The following is a 17,138-nucleotide window of genomic DNA, read 5'->3' on the forward strand; positions in this document are numbered from 1 at the left end:
TCCGTGTAGATAAGGAGCTGAAATTTTTCATTTACTTTGATTAATTGAAATATGAGAAAATATGCCTAAATTATTATAATCGATTTAGATTTTAAAATTTTAATCAATGCTTTTCGACCATTCAATTTATTTTTTGCAATGGTCAATATATGTTTGGTCAATATTTTGTTTTTGTGGAGTAGTATAATTAAACCAAAAAATTAATCTGTTAAAATTAAATTAAAATAGTTGATGCTTGTGATTTTTCTGGTTACACACACTGTTGTTAGTTGTTTGCATTCTCCTTTTACCATATTAAATAAAGTGAAAATGAAGAGTTATTTATAAACAAAATTTTATTTTGTTTCGTTTAATTATATTCAATGATATCTTATATTTTTATTAAATAAATGTTCAACGTTTTTTCTAACACCCTTAGATAATTAATTATATTAGTTAAAGATCCATTTCATCTGGAAAAATGTAAGATTACTAAAATTATAACTAGTTTTTATTAGAATTTTAACTATTGATGTCTAATTTTGTTTGTTCAAAGTTAATAGTGAAGTAGAATTTGATGCGCAAGGTTTAAAGTAATTTTATTTTGTTTCATTTAATTTTATTCAAATAAATTATTATTTTTTTTATAAATCTTGTATTTTTTATTTTATAATGGCTGGTCGTTTTGACTTAAAAAATGAAGAATAATTATTAAAAATTTAACTAGTTTTTATTGTTTATTTTTCATATAATGATTTCTATTTGATTTTTAACAGCATTTATGAATTATGATGCGAAAACTTTTTTGTGTGTATTTCATTTTGATTCATATAATTTAATTCAAATTTAAATATTATTTGTTTGTATAATTTACAATTCTAATACATACTTCCTTGACGTTCTTCCTGATATGCTTAAAAAACTAGTGGGGCGCATGGCATCGTGCCTTAAGGCAAATTGCTGAAACTTCCCGTACCAAAAATTAATTTATTTACAAAATATTAAATTTTATATTCAAACTTTGAAAAAATTAAATTTTCGAATAATTTTAAATTTTGAAAAAAAATTAAATTTTTGGAAAAAGAAACTTTTGGCAAAAAAATGTTTTTTTTATAAACCTGCCTTCGCCAAAAACTAATCAGTACGTCTCCTTATCAATACGAATCGATTGATATTAGTTTTTTGAATTATTCACATCGCTTTAACCGTGTTCCCGAAATCGTCGACGAAAATTTGTATCCGCACACACACACACACACACGCGCACACACATACACACACACACATACATCCATTTTTTCTAAGGTATGCCAAAATATTCAGAAACCTTTGAAACGTAAAGATATATAAAAATTTTCATTTTCGATTTTTTTGCGATTACTATAACTTACCCTACGGGAAGTTAATTAGAAGTGAAGTGAAATTTTATAAAAAATGTATTTTATGTTTTCAAACTTTATTGTCATTCTTAAATTTATTTAATTTATTTATTTCATTTTATTCCAACTAAATTATTATGTTTTTATAAATTTTGCTTATTTTTGATGATGATGATTTTTTTAAACACATAACAAATCAGGTAAGATTGCTAAAAATTTTACTATTTTAAATTTAGTTCATAACATGTAAATTATTTTTATTTTCTGTCTTAAATTTTAATTTATTATCAATTTTCTTTTGATAATTTGGAAATACTATCTCAATCGTTTGAAGGTATGACTTTATTTTCTATTTTTTAGCAGAAATAAATTAAAATATATTTAATCTAAATCTAAATTAACAGAATTGAAGTTTTTCCAATACTATAGCAAATCAATTTTTCATATTTGTCTTTTCTTTGTTATTTAATATTTATTGCAAATAATGTAAGTGAGGCAATTTGAATTTAAATTTGTTAATATAGATTTCTCAACACAATGAATACCAACAATTAAATTGATTTTTTTGTCTTTAATAGCACATGGTCAATAATAACAGCGTATAATATATATGTGCTGTGTTATTAGATATAGATATAATATAAATCATATCCCTAGTAGAAATGTATCGTGGCTAGAGGGGTAAAATATCGTGGCGCAATATTCGAATCTTGTCTTTAGATGGACCGGGCAATATTTGTTTTCAAAATTATGGAAAATTTGGAAAATTCATCGGAAAAGTGTTTTATATGGTTTATTACAAATAATAAACATGTTTACCATCTGATTTACGCCTCTAATTTTATATTTACACGAATTATACATGATTTTTAAATGTGGGTTTCATGCATTTTTTTTCTGGGCGACCAAGATTCGTTTTTTTAGTATTATCGAACTTGGGAAATACATGGTATTTATAAGGGTCACGAAAAAAATTAACTTTAAATAATTAATTAGCCCCAAAATCATGATTAAGGCTTTTAAAAAGTCATATGTTCGATCGCAATTAATAGTTTGATACATTTTTCATATAAATTCAATATAAATTTTAAATGTGGGTTTTATGCATTTTTTTTCTAGGCGTCCAAGATTTGTTTCTCCAGTATTATCGAACTTGGGAAATACATGGTATTTATAAGGGTCACGAAAAAAATTAACTTTAAATAATTAATTAGCACCAAAATCATGATTAAAGCTTTTAAAAAGACATATGCTCGATCGCAATTAATAGTTTGATACATATTTCTTTTAAACTCAATATAAATTTTAAATGTGGGGGTTATGCATTTTTTTTCTGGGCAACCACGATTCGTTTCTTTAGTATTATCGAACTTGGGAAATACATGGTATTTATAAGGGTCACGAAAAAAATTAACTTTAAATAATTAATTAGCCCCAAAATCATGATTAAGGCTTTTAAAAAGACATATGCTCGATCGCAATTAATAGTTTGATACATATTTCTTTTAAACTCAATATATATTTTAAATGTGGGGGTTATGCATTTTTTTTCTGGGCAACCACGATTCGTTTCTTTAGTATTATCGAACTTGGGAAATACATGGTATTTATAAGGGTCACGAAAAAAATTAACTTTAAATAATTAATTAGCACCAAAATCATGATTAAAGCTTTTAAAAAGACATATGCTCGATCGCAATTAATAGTTTGATACATATTTCTTTTAAACTCAATATAAATTTTAAATGTGGGGATTATGCATTTTTTTTCTGGGCAACCACGATTCGTTTCTTTAGTATTATCGAACTTGGGAAATACATGGTATTTATAAGGGTCACGAAAAAAATTAACTTTAAATAATTAATTAGCACCAAAATCATGATTAAAGCTTTTAAAAAGTCATATGCTCGATCGCAATTAATAGTTTGATACATATTTCTTTTAAATTCAATATAAATTTTAAATGTGGGGGTTATGCATTTTTTTCTGGGCAACCACGATTCGTTTCTTTAGTATTATCGAACTTGGGAAATATGTGGTCTTTATAAGGGTTACGAAAAAAATTAATTTTAAATAATTGATTAGCACTGAAAACACGATTAAAGCTTTTAAAAGGTCATATGCTCGATCGTAATTAATAGTTTGATACATTTTTTTACATTAATGCCTTTGTGTAAGTGTCAATATTAAAACCAATTTGGGCTCCATATAATATATTGATAAACAATATTAAAATCCCATTCAAAACTAATATAAGCTCAATATTGAAAATCAATATATGATTAATATAAATAAACAATATTTACTTCAAATTCAAAATTATTATTTAACCCACATTTAAAAATATTATTTAATTCATATAAAAAACAGAATTTAACTCATTGATAATATCTTAGCTAATACATAGCTAATCATTGATCCGCTCGATCGTAATTAACAGTTTGATATAAATTTTATATGAATTCAATATAAATTGTAAATATTATATTCACATTAATTTTTTCTTTATTATCGAACTTGGGAAATAAGTAACATTTACATTGGTCAAGAAAATAATCAATTTTAAATCATCAATTAGCACCAAAAACATCAATGGCGACTCTTTATACAAGATTATAGTAGTACAAAAGTACCAGAATTATTTTAATTAACTAACTTAAATAATGTTAGTACGTACCGCACTGAGAAAGAAAAATTAAACAAAATGTTTGATAAAAAAAAATCAAAACTTCGAATAAAATAAATGTTAAATAATGAAATTTTGTAGTTAGTCACATGGCTTGCTTAAATTTGTTTTTTTCTAGTTTGGTATGTATTAATATTATTCAAATCTGTTATCATCTGTTAAATCTGTTAATATATCGATTTATATTTATAAATAGAGACGTTTTAAAAATATTCTGAAATTGCACTATGTACATGTATATGGTTTATGTATGAACATCTGGTTTTTGAGAATGTCTCTTCTTTCTTTCATATAACCGATATTTGTATAAGGCTATCTCGCTTCGTGTACGGTCCTTCGTACGAATCGTTGTCCTTCGTCCTCGGTGTTTCTAGAAGACGACTACCTAACTATATGTCAGTTATGGCCGAACTTATTTTATACGTATTTTATGAACTAATATTATATCATTGCACTTTTGTTTTAATTATATAGCATTTTTAATAGCAATTATTATGTATATTACTATACTAGTTTATTATTTACATTAATGTTATTTAAGAGTAAAAGTTTAATTAAAAAATTTATTTAAAGGCAAAAGAAGTCTTCTTTAAATTTATTACTGTGTACATAGTAAATAATGTGATTATAAAAAATGCTTGTTGGTTAGTTCTTGAAGAAGGAAAGAATCCATAAGCCCATAACGTAGGATAAAATAAGTGAAATATTATTATGTTTTGTGAAGATAAAATTTATTTAATATAATTCAGCAAAAAAAAAATTAATAATAAATATAAACATTAAAAAATTTCTAAATGTAAACATATTTGATATAATGATAATTAATAGCAATTTTATTAATTTTGTTTTGAATATTTTCTAAGTAACGTTTCACTGATTATGCAATTTACTAACTCTCTTATATTGAAATGAATGAAAAGGGAGTTATGGATATACTTTACTGACTACTACACTGAATAAACTAATAACCACAAATTAATGAGCGTATACTTTGTAACATAAAATGATACAAAAACATAAAAATACATAAAAATATGTTAGAACCGCCCTTTGATTAACAATGCTTTAAGTCTGCATCACCATCGAACGCACGGAGCACGGAGCCTTGCATTTTTCAATAGTATGAAATTCGTTACGCAGTGCATTTAGCAATTCTTGTTGAATTTAGAATTTATTATAATATTAAAATATATTCATAATATATAGTAAGTCTGGAAAAATGTGAATATTTAGTGAAAAATAAAATGATCTATAATATCAAATGATAATTGGCTAAAAACATATTTTGTGAACAGTTTATAAATAGAATCAAGCGGTTAATTAACATAATTTTGAGTTTTATGTTTAAGGTACGTAAGTATATTCATTACTTATATTATATAAACAACATACATATTTAGTAAACAATGATGTATTTTATATATTCTAGATTGACTAAATTGAAATGGATGTAAAATCAGCTGTAATATAAAAACTATCACATAGCAAAAATGGATTTGATAAAAGGTAATAAAAATATTAACAAACTTATTAAATGCAGACTTTTCAATAATTTATTATCGCTTTTGAATATTTGATATTCGTATTTCCATCAACAGTTTTTTGTTTTAATTTAAAATTATAATTGTACTGTTTTAAATTAATGTTAAAATTTTATATTAACTGTATTTTCAATTATTTCAGATTTAACTGTGATCGAGTTCTAGAAAATAGTAGTTTTCAATAAACTACAATGCCAGAAATGTTTTTTTATTAAAAGCTAAGTAATTGAATTTATGATGAGTTTATAAAATCAATATATTCCAGAAATATTGCTATAAAATATTAATAAATTTTATCTTATTTCAGGTGTAATCGTGATCGAATGCAAGAAAATGGTAAAATATGTGTGAAAATATCCAAATAATATAAGAATTTCCACCACTAATTAAAATACTTATAAATAGACAATTAAGGCGATAGGATTAACAAAGATGAGATTATGATTTACCATTAAGATCCTCCAAATTATTATAATGACTGAAAATATTTTGATTGTTCTATATCTTATTATCATAATGTGTAAATTGTTAATAAAATTATTAAGATTCAATACATAAACTATTTAAAAATGTATGTATTCATTTAGAATAAATAAACTTTTATTATCAGTGAGTTAAATACTGTTTTTCTATATAAACTAAATAATATTTTTAAATGTGGGTTAAATAATAATTTTGAATTTGGGGTAAATATTGTTTATTTATATTGAGATTATATTGGTTTTTTATGTAGGGTAAATATTGTTTATTTATATTAATCTTATATTGGTTTTCAATATTGGGCTTATATTACTTTTGAATGGGATTTTAATATTGTTTATCAATATTGGTTTTATATGGGGCCTATATTGGTTTTAATATTGGATTTATATGGGAAAATGTTAACAGAATAATATTATAGCAATATTGGTAAACAATATAGAGCCCATAAAAAGTACAATATTGCGCCACGATTCGTTTCTACTAGGGATTACATCGATGTATATACAATTAAAATAATTTTCTTTTCTTCTGTGGACTTTTTCTCATAAAAAGTTTATCAGATATCTAACTATCTATTCCGAAGCCGATTCTAGTGTGTATCTTGTATCGTAAATGTTTAGCAAAACTTTGTAAAAATATCCAACGCCAATACTGCAGATAAATAGGGAATTGCGATACGTTTCTCTAAACCGAGTTAAGTTTACTTCTGGTTCGTTCTGTTCGAACTTGGGCATCGGTTTAGTTTTTATGTTCTCAATTTCATAAAAAGTCCATATATAGTCCAACGGGAATTTTGAAAATCTTTTATGTATGTAAACGCTGTTAGAAGTTTGATAGAAATGATTGTACGCCATGCTGAACGATGTTTGATTCGAAAATGTGAATCATGGTGATTTTTATTTAGTGAATATATTATTTCTTTGGAAAAATATATAAATTTTATACAAACCTTTGAGTTTGTGTTGAAAAATGATGTGGTAAACTACATAATCCTATTATATTTTTGAATTTTATCTATTTTAGTTTTATATTAAAGTTATGTGCTTATTGCATAAGTACAAAACAGTTTTTTGTGTTTCATGGTATGAGTTGCTAAATGTTGACACACATACAGTGTCAAAACATACGCAATAACAATAAAAGTATTAATCGTTCTTTATCGATTTATAAAAAAAAGTATAAAGTATAAAGTATTTATCATCATGAATAAGTTTTAACATTGAAGAAAAATCTGAAGCATATAGATGTCTATAAATTAGGTTCAATTTGTACAAGTAAAATGGTGCGTTTGAACATATTTAATTTTTGGATTGATTATTCTATTTTTGTGTATTTTGCCCGGTCGATACGAATCGACACATTGCAATTGAAACATGCATAATCGAATCAAAATGATTTTGATCTTATTAACACGATAAAATGATATAATTTTAACATATTTATTATTAGTTATTGATCATTTACAGAAAAAATACGTCGAAATCTATTCAACTAATCTCATAGGTCGATCTTGGAAATTTATTTATTAAGAGTCACTGTAAAGAACGTCACTTAATCTCTAGGCTACACTTAACAGATGGCAAATATTCTTTCTGACATTACAACTCTGGTTTATCAGTTTATCATTAAAATTACATAAACATTCATCATTGATATTTTTATTCTATTTATCCTATGGAGCAATTCATGCCAAGGGAGCAAAAAAACTCTAGTTTTTGTTTTATCAAACATAACACTCGTATTTTGTGTTGGATTTTTAAATTTATTTTTTTTCATTTAAAATATTCTAAATTGCATTGTAAATTTATCCTAATTGATATAGTAAGGGGCAAATTGTATGTATTTATCTTTACTTTCACATCGTATATAAGATTGTTATTTTAAAGTTAAATTTTAAGGTATTTTAAAAATATTGTTGAAAGATTTGTAGAAGATGCAAAGAAATTATATATTTTCTGAATGATATTGAAAAAACTATTATAAATTTCATATCTGAATCTCGCGTTGGCGCCCGCATTTACGCATGCATCGTATTCGAGGTAGGACCGTGCTTTTACAGCTATAGGCTTCCTACCATCTATATAGGTTATAGATACGATCTCTACCTCAGACAGACTGATGTCAAGCAGTATTTTTATTTGAAAATATAACAATAAGTTTCTTATTGCTAATAACCCTTATTACAGAATCCAATAAAAAGTCATCAGCACTAGAATTTCTAATAATAAATTTTTCAAATAGGTATAGGGCAATGGATCCCGTCTTTAAAGTTATTAAAATAGTTCTAGTCTCATAAAATTTAAAACACAAAAAATACATTATTAACACATGCATCTTTCGAGATTTTTATATTAATTTATTTAAAAAAAAAAGATTCAATTCACTTAAACAGTTCCAGATCACTCGTAACACATAACCCTAAAATGTAATCTAGCATTACTCAAATTTTTACTAAAGTTTCTAATGTTATGCAACGTATTTTAATTCCAAAAACAAAGCTTTTACAGCGTACTCCACAATACATTAAATAATTCGAATTTAAATAAATATTTACATTACATTATACACTTTAACAAATTATATGTAGTCAAACGAAAAGACTTCAATTAATGAACACCGCGCTGCTTATTTAGTCTGAGTTACATCCGTTGTTTTTTCGACCATTTCATCCATATCTTGCCGTCCGATCAGCGCACATATAATGTAATGTGTATAACGAATACAAATGTATGAATACAAAGAGGTTTTTTTGTAAATATTTTCTAAATAAATGTCGCGGCACGCGATACCGTCGCAAACACAAATAAGCGATTACAAACCGATTCGTCACTATTATTAGAACCGCCGTTCGAGTTACGCAGTCCGCGGCTCTGCTATAATTAGCGGTAGGAACTAGGAAGGCCCCCACTCGAATGGGGCTGACGCGCGATTACATCCCCTCGGGAATCGTAGGCCGGCACAATATCTTATTAGGCGTATCTTATTACTATTATTTGCGACGCGCAGATCGTGAAATACAGTTGTTGAAATAGTTGTCCGACAGCCAAATTTAATTACTTCAGTCTCGCAAGTCCCCGATGGAGTAAATTTTGCTAATTTGTGGCGGGTTATTTAGGTTCAGTCCACATGTCGAAAATATTATAGGGTAGGGCACAAAGGACTAATTTGACTTTAAGCATTTATATTGTGAAAACCAAACTAATTATATGAAAACAAGAAACACATATGAAACAAACAACTATCTGACCATGTTTAGTTATAGTTAAACTCCTAGCTAATTACATTGTTGTAAAAATGTGTTTATTGCTGTTTCTGAACAACTTGTAACATGGTCCTTTTTACCCCAAAGGCGGGAAAATTCAGACGGCCAGGGCCAAATAAGTCCAATGTATTATTAACTTCTCGTATTAGTTACTTCTCGGGTAAGTTATTGTGATCGTCCAAAAATCGAAATATTTTTTGAAGGTTTCTGAACATTTTGGCATATCTCAGAGAAAAATGTGTGCTCGTGTGTATGTATGTATGGATACAATTTTTCGTCCTCGTTTTCAGGCGCACGGATCAACCGATTTGAATGGTTCAGAAAACATTCGATTCATATTGATAGGGAGATGTGCAAAAAATGGCAGATTTTGAGAGAACTAAGCATCCGATTTGAATGATTCAAAAAACTTTTTTGCTTGTGTTGACAAAATTGCTTCTGGAAAAAAAATTATTTCAAATTTAATTTTTCCAAAAAAAATATTTTAAATTTAATTTTTCCGAAAAAATTTTTTTTTGTATATCCAAAATAATTCAGATTTTAATTTTAAAGCTATCTCAAGTTCTAAAACTCACTTAAATACTTTAAATAAATAAATTTAACATTGCAATTCAATTTATATCATTCTTATAAATATTAAATAATGTTACAGTATTTATAATAATCTATTTGAATGACTGCTGCATATATTTTCAAGTAAAAATGGGCCTTACTTGGTATTGCTGAATGAATGAAAAAATCATTACAGAAATTGCAAAAGTAAAATTTATGACAATTGGTTGGGTTATCACCTATAACAAACCGACGTAATTTTTAAGTGCTGTTCGCTGTTCAGCAATAATTAGTATAGTAATAATATATTATTTTGAGATTACTGGTGTTGTGCTATTTTTATACCGGAACGCTAAAGTTTAGGAAATAAATAATCGTTTGTCTCGGTTTGGTTCGAAAAAACGTTCCGAATTGCGGTTCACCTTGTTTATAATAATACATATAAAAATTCATCAAAATTTATAAAAAAAATCAGCAAGTCTTTAATTTTTTATTCAATTCTCTTTATCAAAAAACACCTTTAGTGGCGGAAGGCGTTCCTGTCCAAAAACCAAGTACCGGAACGACGTTCCGGGGCATTCCGGCTCGACAACACCACGGCGATATATAAAACACAATATAACTAGTATCATTTTCTACAAGAATATGTGAGTACAAAGTATATTTTATTTACATTGAATACTTTATGACATGCTTATTACTTTACTATATGGTAAGTATCCAATGCAAATAAAATTGATTTCGTATTCAGGATTTATAATTTTTTGCCAATGATTTCTATCAATCACTGAAAACAACTGGAAAAAACTTCCGCGCGTGTTTTTATTATTTATAATATTATATAAATAAAGATAAATTCAACTCAAATAGAATCAATGCAGTATAATTTAATATTGATCATGCTCATGTATACGCCATGTAAGTACAAAAAAAAAACATTTATAAAGTTTACTCCAATGTACCAGCTTTGTGAACGGTGATTTATGAAACACAAAGTAAAACTCGTTCTTCAAAGAAATACAATTTTCAGTAATAAAAAGGTATATGTGAACAAAGAATACGATAAAAAGAAATTGATACAATTTTCAGTTGAACCATTGTTTCATCTCATATAAAGACGCTCCATCAATATATTATATAAAATAGAAATATATATCAGCGAAACGACACAAAGTTAAATTGCCGTAGTAGTATCAAAAATTTTCTTTGAATTTTCGAACGTGAGTTGTGTTACACATTTATTTGAAGCAAAGAGTTTGAGCAATGTATATATCTACTTGATGTCTAGAAAACAAAATACCGAATTTCTTTATAATAACAATGTAGTTTGTTACTATATTTAAACAATTGTATTTCGTTTTTTATATTTACTTAATTTCAAAATAAAACTTGTGGTGTATGCCATCGTGCCTTAAGGTAAATTGTTGGTGGACCTTCTCGTACCGTAACGAAATGTTCGAGGCATATTAAATGTTTTCAAATAGATTATTATAAATAAATATAGCTTTAAAACTTTAACAAGAATTAAAATTAAAATCTGAATTATTTTCTTTTTTTCAAAAGCAATTGTTTCGTCAACACAACCAGAATGTTTTTTATAATTCAAATCGGATGCTCGGTTCTCTCAAAAAGTCAATTTCTATTTTTTGCACTCTTTGCTCCGTGTCTCAGAAACGACTGAACCTGTCTTTGCCAAGAACTCTCTATCAATAGGAGTCGATTTTTTTTTTTGATTATTCAAATCGATTGATCCGTGCGCCCAAAAACGTGGATAAAAAACGGTATTCATACATACGCGCACACACAAATACATACATACATACATACCTCCATTTTTTCTAAGGTATGCCAAAATGTTCAGAAAACTCTGAATCGTAAAGATATGCAAAAAATTTCATATCCGATTTTTGTACGATTGCAATATCTTACCCTACGGGACGTTAATCAAGTGGAAACAGATAATACTACAGGTTGACATCAGGCTGTTTGAGATAGGCCCCGTACCTGGAACCTCTGATTCGAGAGCCTCAAGTGATAATACATAAATGTTATTTGAGTACTACCTACATTATTGATATAATACAAATGCGCATATTTCGATCGAGTTGCATCGCACAAAGACAATACCTGAGACTGCTTTTACTGTTATATAATTATTGTCGCAGAGTTAGAAATAGAATATTCCGTCAGAATATGCAGAGCGGCGCTTCCTCTTCCGCACTCATGCACGACATTGGGAATGCTTTGCAAATTGTATGGTGACTAATTACATATGTTTCTGATATATTTAACAAAGATCATAATTACTACACATGGAGTTTACCACGAGAATATAACTAATGATATAATCTTAGACTTACACAAGTATATTAAACCATGCAGAGTAATCAGACTAGTGAAACACAACTTTTAACTTCCCGTAGGGTAAGTTATAGTAATCGCAAAAAATCGAAAATGAAAATTTTTATATATTTTTACGTGTGTGTGTATGTGTGTTCGGATACAAATTTTCGTCGACGATTTTAGCACGATTCAACCAATTTGAATGATTCAAAAAACTTTCGATTCCTATTGATAAGGACACCTGCTGATTAGTTTTTGGACACGGCAGGTCCAGTTGTTTCGATTATACGGAGCAATTCATTATCAAAAATCTAATTTTTTTGAAAAGTTAAGTTTTTACAAAAAACAAAACTTCATTAAAAATGTCAATTTTGGGTGTGGAAAATTCTAGCAATTTGTCTTAAGGCACGATGTCATAATAACTCAAATAATTTTGTTAATGAAAATAGGAAGTTGAAAAACTCAAAACCAGTTCTCTAGTAAATACTATATGGTACGGCGAGGTACAAAGATCCAACTTCACTTTTAGTAATTATAATGTCTAACTCAAAAACCGACACATAACACGTATTGAACAATCAACTATCGAAGTAATACTGCAAATGAATTTCTGATTAAAAAATATGGTTTACTATTTTCTAAAATTTCAATTTTAAAGTATTATTAGAAAATGATAGCTACATTATTTCATCAATAAGAAATAAAAATTATACTGATGCATTTTTTTCAAAGATTACACTGTATATAACTTTGATCTGGTATTTCTTCAGAAATATTCATCAGCAGAGTTGGAATAACTATTAATTTAATTCATGTAAAATAGCTATTTTGTAATTTAATTTATTTTTTTATTAGTAATATTTATTTATTTATTTATTACTAATATTTATTTTCTAATAGTTCACACCTTTGCCAATGCAAAGGTTTAGTTGATTTTTTTAACCACACCTACATTAAGCATTAGTATATTGGTTACTTAAGAATAACATTATATCATATAAAACAATTAATTTAGGCATATTTAAAAATTATATTCAGGTATCATAACTACCGATGAAAGAAAATACTTTGTTATGGATATTGATACATCTCCTGAAAGCGATGTCGTAAAAATTAAGGCGATGACTGGTTATACATCTTTTGCCTTCTACTTTAATATAGTATCGCAAAATTATACTCGTTTTTTGGTGATAATGGTGGTGGACCTTTTTACCCGCGATGTTTTGGACCCTCTCTATCTTTCAATAAGAGCAGAAAAATCTATCAGGCTATACCTGTTCTTAGCATATTGACAAACAATAAAATTATTTATGAATATAAATCATTTTCCAAATAATAAAACATGTAAGGCTGCATCTACATTATTCGTTTATACTTTATACCTTATTTTTGAATGGTTGAAGAAAACTCAACCTGGGTGTGAATTTATGTCAAACTTGTATAATGGATGATGCCTTCTTGCAATTACTGCAGTGAATTGCCTTAAAGTGCATGTTTCGCTTTTGTGTTGCTAAAACGCGTGTCTGAAATCAATTAGTGCTCGAGGGCGCCTTTGAGACCTCCCTCTATGGATGAGGTCAATATATTGGCGGGTGTCAATTTCAACGCCATCACCTTCCCTCTCTTATAATAAATACTCTCGAATAGCGTTCCGTGTGACCCATTGAATTGACTGAGTTGTCGCAAATGCAATTACAAACAAAGCACCAAGATAATTTCATTTTTCTCACTTTGATGTCCTATCATCGAGCTTTGATAATATTTTTGCCGTTTGTGTTCGATGTATGTAGGCGCTTATTAAATTTATAATTCAATTCGCTCTCTATTAGATAGGCATATAAATACATATGTATTATATATTTTTAAAGGTATAACATATACATGCACAAGCGCAGGAAAGATTTGGTGTGCCACTTGTTTTTGAGCAGCAATAATTTTGTTAATTTACCAGTTAGCTGCGAGAAAAATGAATTGAATAGTAATTTGAACATTTGTCTACGTGAAAATACTGAAATACTGTCTATAAATACGATATATTGTGGTATATCGTATATTAGTCATAAAATCAAATCATACAAGAAAAGGTCGAATCTCGAATGTCACTACCGTCCTTGGGGTGGCATAAACAATTAAACATAGATTAAAAAACAATAGCTATAAGCACTAAAATGGTTTATAACAATTTTATTTGTCAGAAATATGTAACACAATAAAAAACAATAATTATACAACCACAAAGCTTATGAATATAATATGACAAAACATATTTTTTAAACATGGTTAATATAAAAAAACTGATCTATGACATTACTTCTCTTCATGAAATGAACAAGTCCTCATCACGACTAATGTTATTATGAATTTCTTCTTTGAAACTAGTCAAAAATGTTAACTAATAATTATCAGTTTATTAATCAGTCAAAATATTACAGTATGTATCGATATACATAGATCTAGTCAGAATCTTCATTACATTGGTGATTAATGTAATAGTGACTGCAAGTTCCTTGGCACTTGATCCATTTTACACCATCCTACTTTCAGAATACGAGCTTTTGCAAACCAGACAGAATTTTTCATTTTTTGTATTGCTTTTTTCTTTCCATTTCTCTTTTGTATTTTCTCTAATTTCATTTAGTTTTTTTTACATGTTCAGCTTTTCAACCAAAAAAGACATGAAAAAATATGTCACAACCATACTCAACGCACAATTTTAGAGACAAATCATTGTTATGATCAAGCTAAATTTCATACGCAAAAGCTAATTGCTGGTAATTAACTGCTAATAGTTAACTCATAGCAAAATAGAAAACAAACTAATCTATCTGAATGCAGGCAATTGTTATTATTGAAAGCAATCGAACATGAAAACTTAATTTTGACTCTTTAAAAGCGATGCGATCATGTTAATGTAGAGCGGTGACTGAATGCAATAATAAACTTGTTCGAACAAACATACTTCATCTTTCTCCTTTCGAACGATTTATTTATATGTAATTTTTTAGAATATTTACGTACATTATATAGTTTGTCGATACAGAGAATCGTTCGGCCTTACAGTTTAGCATTGATTGAACAGAATATATATGTGGATGAATTATCTAATTAACTTCCCATAGGGTGAGTTATTGTAATCATCCAAAAATCGAAATTGAAATTTTTTGCGTTCCAGAGGTTCCTGAGCATTTTGGCATACCTCAGAGAAAATAGATGTGTGTGTATATGTATGTATGTGTGGATACAATTTTTAATTTTGTTTATTTCAAATTTTCAATGTGTTTTTCAATTTTACATTTTTTTAAATAAATATCGATGATGATTCGGATTTTAGTTTTAATTCTAGCTAAAATTTCAAAGCTCACTTATTACTTGAAATAAATTTATTTAATCCTTAGTAATATGAGATAAGGTCATTTAATTATAACTTCGCTTGATTAAGTTTTGTTTATGTGAACATATTGAAACCTTGTCATCCTATTTTATAAGCTCTTACATTTTATCTATTAAATACGAATAATGAGAATTACAGTGTTCATAATACTCTATTTGAAAATTTTCGATACCATATCGATATTTTGTGATCCACATTTGTTTCAATTACTAACATATTTTTTTTAATTTTACCAAAACCAAAAATATCATTTTTCAATTTGAGTTCTGCTATTTTGTTCATACGAATATATGCAACATGCAAATCCATCGATATATACATATGCATAAATATGTGCCAAATCGTTTACCGTTTACGTCGCGTTTTATCGTCAGTCAGCTCGCTCTATATGTCTATATGAATTGATATGATAAGTGATAAATTTGATTTAACGCCATTTTGACGTTCAGTCGGACGCCATTTCCCGGAGGACAGGAGCAAAAGGGGAAAAATACTCGCGAACGCGGGACATAACACGGCACCGAATAATCGTATGTGCATACGTGATGCCTCGCGACGCTAGTGATGAGACGCGGACCATTCGGTATATTTTCATATCAAAATAGACATCTCTACTTCTTGATATCAAATTGTCTGAAAAAAAGATTTGAATGCGGGTCTTTGTGGTTACAAGGCCGTGCGCATACCGCTGCAATTCAAACAAACTATCGGTGTATGGCATCGTCCCTTAAGACAAATTGATGGAACTTCCCGTACCTAAGTAAATAAAACTCAATCAATCGGATTCAAAATGAAGGATATTGTTTAATTGCTTAATTACTGCTAAGTTAAATTAGATTTAAATAAAATTATTTAATTAAAGTATATAAGTGAGCTTTAGAACTTTGTTAGCTAGAATTTTTATTTTTTTCCCCCAAAAGCAAACGTTTCGTCAACACAAGCAGAAAGTTTTTTGAATCATTCAAATCGGATGCTTTGTTCTTTCAAAAACTGCCATTTTTTGCACATTTAGCTCCATATCTCCGAAACGGCTGGGTCTACCTCCACCAAAAACTAATTGCCAGAAACGACTTACCCTATAGAAAGTAAATATTATATTCAAATTCATTCATATTAGTCTTTTTTATCAATACTGGTTTGAGCGATACAACATAAAATAACACAATAACTATACTTTCTTACGTTTTATATAAAAATAATTAGATTTATAAAGATCTTTACATCAGAACTTCAGAGAAAAATTGCCCATATAGTTATTGAATGTTTGAAAATCCATAACAAAAATATTTTCTTTTGTTGTTAGTTTTTTTGGTTGTCAGCACTGTTGTTTAGTTTGCAGGCATTAATATAATTTTTAAGTATACGTTATTTAAATGTTCTATACTGTTATGTATTGTTATTTTTAAGTTAAACTAAACCTTATCATGGTAAGGTAAAAGGACTAACTATATTTATTTATTTTTATTTATTTATTTATTTCTTCATAAGCAAGCCGTAATCAAAAATAATAGCTATTATTTCA

Source organism: Ctenocephalides felis, unplaced genomic scaffold, assembly GCF_003426905.1.
Source record: "Ctenocephalides felis isolate EL2017-DRISC unplaced genomic scaffold, ASM342690v1 CF-g0.4_SCAFFOLD_01170, whole genome shotgun sequence".
NCBI classification, from domain to species: Eukaryota; Metazoa; Arthropoda; class Insecta; order Siphonaptera; family Pulicidae; genus Ctenocephalides; species Ctenocephalides felis.